Genomic DNA, 15,363 nt, shown 5'->3' with positions numbered 1-15,363 from the left:
GAAAATAGCTGACTCCTATGGCAAGAAAAAGTACAAACAGTTGAGCTATGCCAATTGAAGCAATGGAAATATTATGCCGTGCTGAGCTGTTTTTGAGTGTCTGGTTTAAGTCTACATAGCTTTGCTGCAGCACCGTAACATTCAAATACAGCAGTAGGCGACGCAATGAACCAAACCACTCCCACAATCAGAGCTTAGCTTCACGCTGTTCACAGCAGTATTTGGAATTTTGACCGATACTGTCGTCCAGTGGTCCAAGACACGCTTTGCTGTTTTTCATGTGATTCTGTTCTCAATGTGTGGAAGCATATTTCTGCATTGCAACGACTCCTGAGGAAAGCTTTACAGCTGAAACACGGCCCCGTGTTGGGTCTACACTCTTGTCTCTCACCCCCAGTTTTAAATAAAGGATTTGCTACTGTCATCCCAGTCCATGAGTGTGGTCACTCACACCCTTCCTGTCTCTACTAGACACAGCAGTAGCCCATGCTATGGCCCTGTAACTTTAAAACATTCCCTACAGTGTAAAATGCAAAAGCCACAAAGAATGTGGAAACAAATAACACAGAGATCACAAGATGTTGAGGAGGTTTCTTTCACACCCAGAGTTTAAGAATTTTCACTGGGGCCCTTTTACAAAGGTGCGCTGAAAAATGGCCTGCAGTAGTGTAGACGCGTGTTTTGGGCGCACGCAGAATTATTTTTCAGTGCACCTGTAAAAAATGCCTTTTTTTAAAAAGTTTTGACAAAAATGGACATGTGGCAAAATGACCTAGTGGTAAAGTCTCACATGGTAATCAGGTGGTAATGACCTATGAGCGTCAAATGCCACTTGGCACGCGTCCAATATGCACATCCAAAAATAAAAATTATTTTTTAGACCCGCGCCAAAAATGAAATTACCACAAGAGCCACATGGTAACCGGGCGGTAACTCCATTTTGGCATGCATTGGGCGTGTGTAGAAGCTTACACAGCTTAGTAAAAGGGTCCCACAATGCCTTATCAAAGAAAACCAGAACTATATGGAAGCCTTTTTTGCAAAGATTTTGGTTTGACTGGGTGGATGGTTATTTCTACTTATCAAATCCACTAGCACTTTGTAGTGTTACTAGATATAAGCATACATACACGTGCACAGCACATTCTGAGTTTCATGGACCTGGTCTTTCGCCTGGTGTGCGTGTCCAGCTGCAAGATAAAAACTTCTTGTAGCAACTGTTTACCTCTTACAGCTACTGTAATTAATGTACCAGAAACTCACTAGAAGGAAAAATAGCTAATGTATTAATGTATAAAATTGTTCAACTATTTCTTTCTCATGTTGCCTGACAGATTACATTTAGATTATGCCATTCATGATAATAAATGTGCTACTGACCATTTTTAGGAAGAAAATATTTCATTAACTTTACAGTGGGGATGGCAGTACATGTCTTTGGACATACAGTGCCATGTTGCTAGGAACAAAGAGGGTAATATTCAGCCCGTGGCAGTCAGTGTTTAAGCACAAACCACAATGGGTAAACAAATCCAGATATTCATCAGAGTCTGAGGTCAGCACTGGGGCTATTTAGATAGCCAATCCACATAAGCTGAGGACAGTCTTTTTTCTGACCTAAGATATGCAGTTACTACTACTTATCATTTCTAAAGCACTACTAGACGTACGCAGCGCTGTACACTTGAACATAAAGAGATAGTCCCTGCTTGACAGAGCTTACAATCTAATTAGGACAAATAGGACAAACAAGAGATAAGGGAATATTAAAGTGAGGATGATAAAATAAGGGTTCTGAACAAGTGAATAAGGGTTAGGAGTTAAAAGCAGCATCAAAAAGGTGGGCTTTTTGCTTAGATTTGAAGACGGCCAGAGATGGAGCTTGACTTACCGGCTCAGGAAGTCTATTCCAGGCATATGGTGCAGCAAGATAAAAGGAACGGAGTCTGGAGTTAGCAGTGGAGGAGAAGGGTGCAGATAAGAGAGATTTACCCAATGAAAGGAGTTCCCGGGGAGGAATGTAGGGAGAGATGAGAGTGGAGAGGTACTGAGGAGCTGCAGAGTGAATGCACTTATAGGTCAATAAGAGGAGTTTGAACTGTATGCGGAAATGGATAGGAAGCCAGTGAAGTGACTTGAGGAGAGGGCTAATATGAGCATAATGACACTGGCGGAATATTAGTCATGCAGCAGAATTTTGAAAAGATTGAAGAGGAGAGAGATGGCTAAGTGGGAGACCTGTGAGAAGCAAGTTGCAATAGTCTAAGCGAGAGGTGATAAGTGTGGATGAGGGTTCTGGTAGTGTGCTCAGAAAGGAAAGGGTGAATTTTGCTGATATTATAGAGAAAGAAACGACAGGTTTTAGCAGTCTGCTGAATATGTGCAGAGAAGGAGAGGGAGGAGTCAAAGATGACCCCAAGGTTACGAGCTGATGAGACAGGAAGGATGAGAGTGTTATCCACAGAAATAAGAGAATGGGGGAGGAGGAGAGGTTGGTTTAGGGGGAAAGGTAAGAAGCTCAGTCTTGGTCATGTTTCGTTTCAGATGGCGCTGAGACATCCAGGCAGCAATGTCAGACAGGCAGGCTGATACTTTGACCTGGATTTCGGCTGAGATTTCTGGTGTGGAGAGGTAGATCTGGGAGTCATCAGCGAAAAGATGATACTGAAAACCATGGGATGAGATCAGAGTACCAAAGGAAGAAGTATAGATGGAGAAAAGAAGAGGTCCCAGGACGATCCCTGAGGTACACCAACTGACAGTGGGATAGAAGTAGAGGAGGATCCACTAGAGTATACACTAAAGGTAAGAAGAAAACCAGGAAAGAACAGAGCCCTGAAATCCAAGTGAGGACAGCGTATCAAGGAGTAGGCTGTGATCAACAGTGTCAAAAGCAGCAGATAGATCGAGAAGGATGAGGATAGAATACAGACCTTTGGATCTGGCCAGGAACAGATCAATGGACACTTTAGCGAGCGCTGTTTCAGTTGAATGAAGGGGGCAAAAGCCAGATTGAAGTGGATCAAGAATAGCTTGAGATGAAAGAAAGTCAAGGCAACGGCAGTGAACAGTATGTTCAAGTATCTTGGATAGGAAAGGGAGGAGGGAGATGGGGCGATAGTTGGAATGACAGGTAGGGTCCAATGAAGGTTTTTTAAGGAGTGGTGTGACTACAGTATGTTTGAAGGCATCAGGAACAGTCGCAGTGGACAGTGAAAGATTGATATCTGGATGATGGTGCTGAAAATGGCTGCTGGTTCCTCCCTTGCTCTGTCAATGGACCATCCTCACACTATCTGGACAGTGTTACAGCAGTGTTGCTATCCAGATAATGCCACTGGATTTATCCAGTTGCAGGTACTACTTACTGGATAAGCCCTTTTCAATACTGGCCCAAAGTTTTGGAAAGTGTTGCTTTATTGACTGACTTCATCCTACTATGTCTTTGGAGATCAGACAGGGCTATGCTGACACAGATAAGATCTACAAATTTTCAAGACAATAGTCTACTCATGGACTTTGTCAATTAGAAGTTGGCAATTAAAATTCAATGCGAAGAAATGCAAAGTGATGCACTTAGGGAATAGAAACCCTCGGGAGATGTATGTGTTAGGCAGGGAGAATCTGATAGGTACAGACGGGGAGAGGGAACTTGGGGTGATAGTATCTGAAGGCGATGAAACAGTGTGACAAGACGGTGGCCGTAGCTAGAAGGTTGTTAGGCTGTATAGAGAGAGATGTGACCAGCAGAAGAAAGGAGGTGTTGATGCCCCTGTATAAGTCGTTGGTGAGGCCCCACCTAGAGTATTGTGTTCAGTTTTGGAGGCCGTACCTTGCGAAGGATATAAAAAGAATTGAAGCGGTGCAAAGAAAAGCTACGAGAATGGTAAGGGATTTGCGTTACAAGACGTATGAGGAGAGACTTGATGACCTGAACATGTATACTCTGGAAGAAAGGAGAAACAGGGGTGATATGATACAGACGTTCAAATATTTGAAAAGTATTAATCCGCAAACGAACCTTTTCCGGAGGTGCGAAGGCAGTAGAACGAGAGGACATGAAATGAGATTGAAGGGGGGCAGACTCAAGAAAAATGTCAGGAAGTATTTTTTCACGGAGAGAGTAGTGGATGCTTGGAATGCCCTCCCACGGGAGGTGGTGGAAATGAAAACGGTAACAGAATTCAAACACGCGTGGGATAAACATAAAGGAATCCTATTCAGAAGGAATGGATCCTAAGGAGTTTAGCCGAGATTGGGTGGCAGAGCCAGCCGGTGGTGGGAGGCAAGGATAGTGCTCGGCAGACTTATACGGTCTGTGCCCTGAAGAGGACAGGTACAAATCAAAGTAGGGTATACACAAAAAGTAGCACATATGAGTTTGTCTTGTTGGGCAGACTGGATGGACCATGCAGGTCTTTTTCTGCTGTCATTTACTATGTTACTATTGTAGGAATATGTGAAAGACAAGTGCTGCATGCATTAACTGTCAACAATTCTATGAGTTATGATGTCATTGGATATAGTGTAATGTCTTGTGGGTGTGTCTGAGTCACTCTAGTTGCTCTGAGAGTGAGTCAGTCTGTGTCAGCATAAGATGGTGTTAGCAATCTCTCTTCAAGCTGTATGATAACCAACTGACAGAATTTTTGTATTCAGTAGTTTTACCATGTCTACTGCAAGTATGATGTAAATAGTTATCTGAAGAAACTGTAAGTAAACATCATTTTTGTTTGGAAGTTAAAGAAGAGAGAGTAATTGAATCTTTTATTCAAGAGTCTGTGTGAAAGAGAGAGCGAGACAGAGAGAAAAAAAATGGGAGTTAACACTTCTAAAGCTCTGCTGCGTATGGGCTAAATCTGCTGAAGTAAAAGTCTATTTTTTCATTTCTCCCCATCATATTGGGTTATGGGCCCAGACCACTAAAATAAAAAAAAAAAGAAAACATTAAGAAATTTTTTTTATCTCTCCACACAAAAGACAAGATGGCAGCTGCACCATTACTATGTTCTCTCAAAGTGCCTCAACTGAATGAATATAACTATATTCAGTGGGAGATGAGATTTAAATGTATTATTGAAGCAAAGAAGCTAAATATATGTTTGGATCAAGTAAGAAATGCTGACAATTTTGAAGAATGGAATACTGCAGACTGTTATGTCAAAAGTATGCTATATGAAGCTCTGACAGAGAAACAGGCAATCTTGATTGATGGAACAGATACCTCAAAAGAAATATTGCAAAAATTGAAAAACATGTATGGTACTTCATATACAAAACAACAGCCTATATGGTTATCAGAAATAATTCAATTGAAGTTGAATGACAAGAAAAAATGTAATGATCATATAACACATTTAATGTCATTATTTAAGAAGCTAGAATTATTGGGTATACCTATCTGCGATGCTTTAAAGAGAGCTTTTATGTTTACATCTCTGTCTAAAAGTTTTGAAGTATTTAGGACAGTGAATGAAGCAAATGAAGGACAATCTTTTGAACAGGCTGTCTCTAAGCTTAGACAAAAATGTATTATAACAGAGGAGATCTGTTCACCAAGAGAGATTAACCAGAATGAAACATTTTTCTCAGCAATGCATAGTAGGAGGCGGAGCTATAATGAAAAAAGCCTGCCCAGAAACAAGCTGATTTGCTATTCATGTGGTAAAGAGGGACATGTATCAAAATACTGTAACAAGAAAAACCACACCCCTTCTAGCTCATTTAAGCCAATGGAGAATAAGCATGGTCAAAGAAAAAATTATGACCATGACAACAGTAAGAATAAGAGCTGTATAATGACAGAAAAATCTTTTAATATAATGAAGAACACTTCAGATAAAAATAGTTGGATATTAGATTCTGGCAGCACAAAACATATAACCAATAATAAAGAATTTTTCACAGATATGAGACCAGAACATGGTAGTCTTCACACAGCAAATGCTGGCTCAACAATGATCAAAGCAAAAGGAAATGGACATTTAAAATGCATAGTATCAGATGGAGTCAAAAAAACTCTTGTAAAAGATGTCTTATATGTTCCACGAGCAGTCTGTAATATGCTCAGTGTATCAGCATTAGACAAGAAAGGTTTTTCAATTCATTTTGAAAATAGTAAATGTACAATTTCTGATGGTAATGAAATTTATGCTGAAGGTTATATGAATAACAATGTCTATAAGTTAAACATTACAGGTAAATCATCATATCTTATAAAAACAAAGAAGAATACAGAATGTAATCTTGAGACCTGGCATCGTCGAATGGGACACAGAGATCCAAAGGTGATCTTGGAGCTGCAAAGTAAGCAACTTGCAACAGGCATAAAAATAAGTGCCAGTAATAGTAAGATGGAAAAATGCATAGATTGTATTACTCAAAAGGGGGTAAGACCCTCATTTCCATCATATAAAGGAAAAAGAAGTAGTAAAATACTGGACTTGATACATAGTGACTTATGTGGACCATTTAATATTCCATCACTAGGGAATAACAAATATGCATTAATATTTGTGGATGATTTCTCTAGATACTGTATGGCCTATCTATTAAAAGAAAAGAATCAAGTTGCTGATATGTTAAAGAGGTTTGTAGCCTTGGTAAGCAATAAATTTGATAAAAAACCAAAGATTCTACAGACTGACAACGGTGGTGAGTTTACTTCACATACCATACAAACATTTCTAGAACAAGAAGGTATTCAGCACATAAAGACAGTTGCATATACACCAGAACAAAATTCTGTAGCTAAAAGAAAGTTCAGATCGCTTGTAGAAATGACAAGATGTATGCTATCTGATAGTAATCTTCCAAAGAGATTATGGGGAGAAGCAATTCTCACAGCAGTATACCTATAGAACAGACTACCTACAAAAGGGACTGATCGCACCCCACATGAAATGTGGCATAGTAAAAAACCAAATCTGTCACATATAAGAATATTTGGAAGTACAGCATATGCTCATGTGCCGAAACAGAAGAGACATAAGCTGGATTCCACAACAGAAAAAGGAATTCTAGTGGGCTATGATTCAGGTCACAAAGGTTATAGAATTCTGAATCTAAACACTAGATTTGTTGGTGTAAAACACATCACATATTTTGATAAAAATAAAAAAATTGATAAAGACTGGAAAATTCCAAATGAACCTTATCATCCAGAATATGAAAAGAAACCAATAATCAATATCCCGGTGATTATAAACACTAACATACCAGAATTGTCTGATAATAATTTTTCTGATTCTAATGAGGAACAGGAAAATGAAATAGATACAGAAAGTGTTTATACTGAAGACAGTACCACTGATGAAGGGGAAATGATTGGAGATAGAATCTCGATCTCAGATGACACGGAGAGGTCAGACCAACAAAATGTCAGACGCTCATCCAGAGAAAATCGAGGTAATCCACCCCAAAGACTATCTTATTTAACAACTTCTGATGATGCACAAGAACCTTTAACTTGGGATGAAATTGATCAAATGTCTGAAAAAGAAGCAGAAGAATGGAAAAAAGCTGCACAAGATGAAATCGACGCATTGCATAAAAACAAAACATGGAACTTAACTGAATTACCCCATGGCAAAAATGCCATAGGATGCAAGTGGGTATTTAAGTTGAAAAGAAATGCACAAGGACAAGTAGAAAGATATAAAGCCAGACTGGTAGCAAAAGGTTATCTTCAAAAATATGGTGAAGATTATGATGAAGTATTTGCACCAGTAATGAAACACACAACAATCAGAACTCTCTTAAGCATAGCTGCATCAAAGAAAATGCAAGTGAAACACATAGATGTTAAAACAGCATTTCTTCATGGAGATATATCTGAAGACTTGTATATGAAACAACCAGAAGGTTTCATAGATACAAATAACAGTCATTTAGTGTGTAAACTGAACAAAGGTTTATATGGTTTAAAGCAAAGTGCAAAATGCTGGAATGAAAAAATGCATGAAATGTTAACTGATTTAGATTTTAAGCAAGGAGAAGCAGATAAATGCTTGTATACTAGACAAAAGGAAGGTCATTGTGTGTACATTTTAGCATTTGTAGATGATTTGCTTATAGCAAGTGAAAGTGAAAAAGAGTATAAAGACATTGTAAAGTGTTTAAATCAGAATGTTGAAATAACTGAACTTGGAAATGTGTCATACTATTTAGGTATGAATATTGAAAAACAGAAAGATGGTTCTTATTTAATAAGTCAGAAACAAAAGATTAATGATCTTATTGAAAGTATGGGTATGCAGGAAGCACACTCAGTAGGTTCACCTATGACCACAGATTTTCAGAGGGATGAAACTGAAAGGGAACCATTACCAGCTAACATTCTATACAGATCTGCAATAGGAAAACTTTTGTATCTAACTACCACTTACAGAGTTGATATAGCGAATGCTGTAGGAATTTTAAGTAGAAGAGTGAACAAGCCTACTATGACTGACTGGACTGCTGTAAAAAGAGTGGTAAGATATTTGAAAGGTACAATTGACTGTAAATTGGTGATTCCGGTAAATAGTAATCAGAAATTGATTTGTTACTGTGATTCTGATTGGGCTGGAGATCATTCAGATTACAAATCCACAAGTGGGTATGTGTTTATGTATGGAAAACATCTATTTCATGGGCAAGTCATAAACAAACCATTGTAAGTTTATCATCCACAGAAGCAGAATATGTTGCTGTGTCTGAAGCATGTCGTGAACTAATGTGGATAGAAAAACTGTGTACAGATTTTGGTATAGAACAGCAGAGACCGATACAGATTTTTGAAGACAATCAAAGCTGTATAAGGTTGTCAATAAATGACAGGGTACAGTCTAGAACAAAACATATTGCAACAAAATTCCATAATGTCAGAGAATTGTCAAGGCAAGGAGTAATAAGTTTGCAATATAAACAAACTGACCAAATGATTGCTGATATCTTGACGAAACCGCTAGCTGTAAGAAATTTTGAAAATCTACGAGAAAAGCTAGGACTGTATGTATATAAATAAATATATAAGAATTGAATTGTTGGACAATAATGCATGTGAAGGGGTATGTAGGAATATGTGAAAGACAAGTGCTGCATGCATTAACTGTCAACAATTCAATGAGTTATGATGTCATTGGATATAGTGTAATGTCTTGTGGGTGTGTCTGAGTCACTCTAGTTGCTCTGAGAGTGAGTCAGTCTGTGTCAGCATAAGATGGTGTTAGCAATCTCTCTTCAAGCTGTATGATAACCAACTGACAGAATTTTTGTATTCAGTAGTTTTACCATGTCTACTGCAAGTATGATGTAAATAGTTATCTGAAGAAACTGTAAGTAAACATCATTTTTGTTTGGAAGTTAAAGAAGAGAGAGTAATTGAATCTTTTATTCAAGAGTCTGTGTGAAAGAGAGAGAGAGAGAAAAAAAATGGGAGTTAACACTTCTAAAGCTCTGCTGCGTATGGGCTAAATCTGCTGAAGTAGAAGTCTATTTTTTCATTTCTCCCCATCAACTATGACTGTTAAAATTAGTTTCAGTAAACTTTTAAATCTAATAGGAAGGTACCTACAGACTAGTGAGTGACTTGTTTTGCGGATGAAGAATTTAAAGCAAGAAGGGTTGGAACAGGGTAAAATGCAGGAAGCACTCTTGTCTATTCCCATGTCAACTGGTAATCAGAACGAGAGCTCAGTGAAAGGAGGTAGGGGCAGTGAAACTTGAGAAAATTGCTTCCTGTCAGCTCACTGTGCAGCCTAACTTGCTAAATACTCCACAGCTGGGAGAAAGTTTTTTAAATGTTGCCTCTATCTGCCAGGTTCTATATAGGCCGCTCAAAGTTGAGTGCACAAGTTTGGGCATGGATCATAGATTTGTGTGTAAGCTACTTAGCTAATTAGGCACTAAGAATCAATAACTGGTGGTAACAAGCACTTAATCGATAGTAATTAGGAGTTACACACGCGTATGCCTTACGCACTATTCTATAACATATGTTCATAAATTTAATTGAGCACAACTCCAAAGGGGTGTGGCCATGAGAGGGGCATGGGTGGGTTAAGAGTGTTCCCAGAATTTGTGTGATATCCTAGAATTCCTGCATTTGCACACCTAACTGCCATTAGTTGGGCGTGATGCTGATGCGCAAAGATAGGCGCAAAACATGTTAAGTTAGTATTTTATAAAGGTCATTCTGCGCAGAACATCTTTACAGAATTCTAGTTTAGCACTAATCATTCCAACACCTAACTTTGGATGCCATTTATTGAATTCTCTCCTACGTTCCAAACGAATCCTTTGGCAAGACCCTTAGTGGCTGGGTGTAGTTCTTAACTGAGATTTGCCTAGAAGAATCCAGAGCAGTATGAGTTCTGTTGTGCTTATTAAGAAGTTTAGAATCGGAGAAGCAGCGGTAGAAGCTTGAGAAAACTAGGGAATTTGCATGGAGGAGGCAGAGGCTGCATATGACTCCTGGGGTGGAACATAAAAAAGACTTGAACAAGTATAACTTCCACTCTGGAAGACATTGCCAGATCTTGTAAGGAATAGAGCCTGTGCCATCTTATCCCCCTACATAAAGCAAACAACATGCAGTCTCTGAAGCCAAGACTTCTCAACTTGTTATCCTGCCTGGTTAAACCTTGCTGAGCAACCCGGCAACTGATATTCAGGGCAATTAATCAGTTAGTGCCATTGAATATTGCCGCTAACCAGCCATCTCCTAAGTGATTAGGTTAGGGGTGGACCGAAGGCAGAGAGTAGGTAGAGAGTCTACAGCCAGTTAGTGGTGATTTTCAGTCCACTAACCAGCTATGTAACCACATAAAGTTAGGACAGCAAAAAGGCACTAAAGTTAACCAGGCATCAGTCTGAATATTGGCCAGGCCTGTACCCAGTTCATTTCCAGGTGACTGCCGATACCCGGATATTCAATGCTTGGAGCTGCGCATGCCCCGGCATTGAATATCTGGGGTCAGATCTGAAGTGTTCTGTGTTAGTTTTGTCATTTGTGCACACTAAGCTCATAGTAATTTTCTTTTTGGAGGGGCGTGTCAGGGGTGGAGAATGGGCATGGAAACGCTATTCAACTAATTAACTGACATTACTGGGTTACTAACTGGTTCATGTGTCCATGAAGCGGGAGCTTTTAATGCCTCCTAAACAGGAAGTGGTAAGTGCTCCGCGGGTTTTTTTTAAATGGCCACATGCAAATGCCAACGTTAGTGCATTCTACAAAAATATTGAGGAAAAGAATCAAAAAATGCCTAACCATAAAAATACAAAAGATTCTTTATATTCTTATCTGTAAGCAGTGAAAGTAATATTAATAAACAGGGGGGGGGGAAAGCATCAAGAAGCTCCCAGCTAATGGCTGAAAGAGCAGAATTTCATCATCATTGGCAAAAACAAACCTCCCTTGCGGATCAATTTACTTGCAATAATTGTTATGATTCTGTTAGAATTCTGCTAGTCAGACAGGGGAATGCTTGGAACTGCTCCTGATTGGTCTGTCAGTCTGATCTACTTAAGCTGACCTTTCTCTACAACCCCTGCTTTGGCGTTACTTCAGTTCTGCTGAAGCCTTACCTTTGCTCTGTCTGAGCTATTAGCTCTGTGCCTGCGTGGAGTTATTACTCCTTTCCTTTGCTTGCAGTGTCTGTTGCTCTGTCTCTGTCTGCCAGCTGCTGCCTGCGTGTGTCTAATTACCTCTCTCATTGCATCTGGGTTTCTCTGTTTGGGCTGTAGTGCTGTGTGGTGAGTTCCTACCTTGTTCTGTTCCAGTTTGTTTGTTTTGCTTCCGCTTCCTTCGGAGTTCCCTTTGTGCCCTGTTTGTTTTCTGCTTGGCAGGTCCTGCCCAGTCACAGACTCGGGACCCTTTTGTTTCTCTCCGTGGGGGTTGTTTGTTTGCTCTTTCATTGTACTCCCGATTAACCCGTTGTCTGCAGGCTTCCCTGCCTCTGGTTGCTGTGTGTATGCTGAGCTTGGGTTAACCCTTTGTCTGCAGAGCTTCTCTGCTTCTGGCACTTGTCTGTTTATTGCAGTCTTCCCTTTGTGACTGTTTCAGTCCTTTCTTTGCTGTACTACCTCCTGTATTACAGAGCACTGTCCCTTTCTGTGCGGGGTGTGTGTGTTAGGCTCCGCACTCCATTTTGCGGACTTTTCCCTTCCCTGTCTGCTGAGGGTCTCTGCCTACAGTATCTTATATTCCAGTCCCTCTCCTTCTTTGTCTGTGGTGGGCTACGGCTTGACATGTTTCTGTGTAGGCTTCCCTTTCTCCTTGATTACCAGCACTGAGGGTGTTGCTGGTGCTCCGGTCCCCGTGGAGGACCCCTCATTTAATCTCTTTCTCCCCTCCCTGAGTCGGTTCCAGTTAGGTCGTGAGGCCCGCATGCTTGAATTCTGAGTGAAGTGGTTCCCGATAGGCTGTGAGGCCCAACTGATTGCCCTATCTTCCCTTTTCTGGACGTGCAAGTTGATTGCTGTGCGTGTGTACAAGGCTTGGTAGCTGGGGTAGTGTGTAGTGCCTGCTTGGCCCACCTTCGGCCTTGGCCTAATCCCTAAACTAGGCGTCGGCCGGGGCCCAAGGGCTCACAACCAGACTAACAATAATGATGTTTAAGCAGACTAAAATTTGTCAAAAATAATAGCTATAAATACTTAACTGTATAGTCTCTTTCTCCAATTGTACCAAAAATCAGACCGTGATGTACGGTGGTCAGCATTTCACTGAAATGCGTCAGGGTCAATCAGTCATCAAATCTCAATATGCAGTCACCATCTCTCAAACATGTTGTCTCTTCAGTTTAACATTAGGTCATTGCCAGAAATTCAATAAATAGAAAAATGCCTTACAGAAACATCTCTCTTTCTAAACTAGCTGTTTGGCTGAACTAAAACGAAACCACTCTTTATATTACTCCCTGATGTTGTGGTTGACACAATAAATCTTATGAACCAGAGTTACGCTCATGTTGGTCTTTTCTAAAATAACTTAGATTAAATATTAGTATGTCATATCTGGTATCTAACAGTGGGAAGAAAAGTGGGAACAGAGACCACGGGTTCCAGAGATCGGAGCACACAATATCTTGAATTAACACAAGGTTTATTGAGAATCAAAAAAGACTCAACACAATGCTGTGTTTCGGCTGGAGGGCCTGCATCAGAAGTCTGTTCAAACTCAGAGTAAAAAACATCAAAAGGTGAAATTGTAAAATCCAGAAGGCCGGAAGACCAGGAGATCAAGGATCATATACAGAATCTCTATATTATTATTCATTCAATAATATTGAGATTCTGTAAAGGATCAGTACATTGGATCAGACCAATGGTCCACCTAGCCCAGAATCCTGTTTCCGACAGTGGCCAATCCAGGTCACAAGTACCTGTCAGAAACTCAAATAGTGGCAACATTCCATGCTACAAATCCCAGGGAAAGCACCAAGTCTACCTTAATAATGATATATGGACTGTTTCTCCACAAACTTACCCAAACCTTTTTTAAACATAGCTAGGCTAACTGCTTTACCACATCCTCTGGCAACAAATTCCAGATGTTGCCAGAGGATGTTCCATTATGCACTGAGTGAAAACATATTTTCTCCTTTGTTTTAAATGTATTGCTTCATGCTGTGTACTCTAGTCTATGTACTTTTTGAAAGCGCGAATATGCGATTCACATCTACCTGCTCTATTCTAGTCAGGATTTTATAGACCTCTGTCATATCTCCCCTTAGCCATCTCTTCTCCAACCTGAAGAGCTGCACTGTGATGGTCAAAGATGGTTGCTATTTGCCCAGTTTTGAATCAGAAAGTCTTATTTTGGAACCTTTTCTACAATGTCTGGTGACTGCAAGAAACATACAATGTAATCTTCGATCAATTGTGGCCATGGGGCAGTATCTATGTTTCGTGGCTGCACAGCATCAGAATCCATGTGGCTCTGGTGCTCCAATCATATATCTGTTCCCGTCCCTGGGCATTAGTGCAGTTGCAGGAGTACAGTGCGTAAAGCATACAGGAGGTGGCCACACAGATTAAGAGACACTGCCACCACTGCTGCTGCTGATATCTGATTTGATTTAATTTCATTACTTAATATACTGCTTAGTACAAATTCAGGTTTTAAATGGTTTACAATAAAACATTGATCAACACAATGGATGTTCAAACCAAACAAAACCAACAATGCAGTTATTGCATCAAATTCAGATTAAATAATCATCAATCATCCCACTCTAATATGTCTATAATCCAGGAAAGGCATTCTCAAAAATCCATGTTTTTAGTTTCTTATGAAACACAAGATAGCTAATTGAACTACTCACTTCAACAGATAAAAGGTTCCATAAGTGAGGTCCAATATAACAAAAAGTTCTGTTCCTAGTACAGGTTAGTATCACAACTTGGAGTGAAGGAAACTGCAACTAACAACGCTGAAATGATCACAACAGGCGAGTGTACTGTTGTTTGAACAATTTGTCTCTTAGATATACTGGTGCTTCCAAATGAAAAGCCTTATACACCAAACATAGCATCTTAAATGCAATCCCAGCAGAAACTGGCAACCAGTGCAAATGTTTCCAAACAGGGCATGGTCAAATTTCTTACCATTTGTCACTAATCAAGCAGCTGTATTCTGGACCAACTGAAGTCTCTTAAGACAAGTCTTTGTAAGACCTCGATATAAAGAATTGCAATAATTTAGCCTGCTGGTCACTAAGGCATGTACCAGCTTGACCAGATTAGTTTTCTTAACTGAAAATAACGTGCTTTTATAACGTGCCCAATCTGATTACCTACTCATGCTCAAACCTGAAGGGAGGACTCAAACTCCCAAACCACTGCACCTCCAGCCAATGCTGCTACTAGTGCGAAAGTAAAAGTGGTGGGGGAAGGGACATCAGACAGTACCAATACATGTGAGGAAGAAGTAGGTAATCTTAATAGACAACAGTGTTGGGAAATCCGCAAAGTACTAGTGATGGGAAAGGAGAACAAGCAGGTTCCTCACACTGCTGAGCACAAATGTGTTCAAAGGTCTGGAGAGTTGGGCCAGATTTGCAGTCCTTGGCCCTAGTCTGATGTTCCTGCTCTTTGCTCTACTAGCTGCACAACGTTTTGTTGCTTTCCCTTACACATAGTGGCGTACGGAGTAAGGACATTGAACAGGACTCAAGGCAGAACAACCAACAGCAGACAACACCCCAGTCTTAAGGTTTGAGGGATGTCCAGTGATGGTCTGTGGAAAAGGTTGGCAATTGCCATAATCTAAAGAAGTTGTTAATAGAAAGCTCAAGCAGAAAACCATTGGAATAGCCATATGATTTCATCCCATGATGTGTGGCTCTGAATGCTCTCTAAAGCAGAAAACAAGTG

At 40.1% G+C, this 15,363-nt stretch overlaps 1 protein-coding gene and 1 long non-coding RNA gene across 2 annotated transcripts in view; both read right to left on the bottom strand.

Moving 5' to 3' along the window:
* GRHL2 (grainyhead like transcription factor 2) overlaps positions 1-15,363 on the bottom strand; it is a 296,136-nt gene that overhangs the window by 260,820 nt on the left and 19,953 nt on the right. The gene's annotated exons all lie outside the window — the stretch shown is intronic.
* On the bottom strand, positions 7,557-10,012 carry LOC115479508. Its single transcript, XR_003943706.1, has 3 exons — positions 10,002-10,012; positions 8,381-8,382; positions 7,557-7,767 (listed from the first exon to the last, which is right to left on the bottom strand). It is a non-coding gene; the product is annotated as an uncharacterized LOC115479508 (long non-coding RNA).

This window comes from Microcaecilia unicolor, chromosome 1 (assembly GCF_901765095.1).
Source record: "Microcaecilia unicolor chromosome 1, aMicUni1.1, whole genome shotgun sequence".
Lineage (NCBI taxonomy): Eukaryota > Metazoa > Chordata > Amphibia > Gymnophiona > Siphonopidae > Microcaecilia > Microcaecilia unicolor.
The sequence above is the reverse complement of the archived record's forward strand: the minus strand, read 5'-3'. Positions and strand labels throughout refer to the sequence as shown.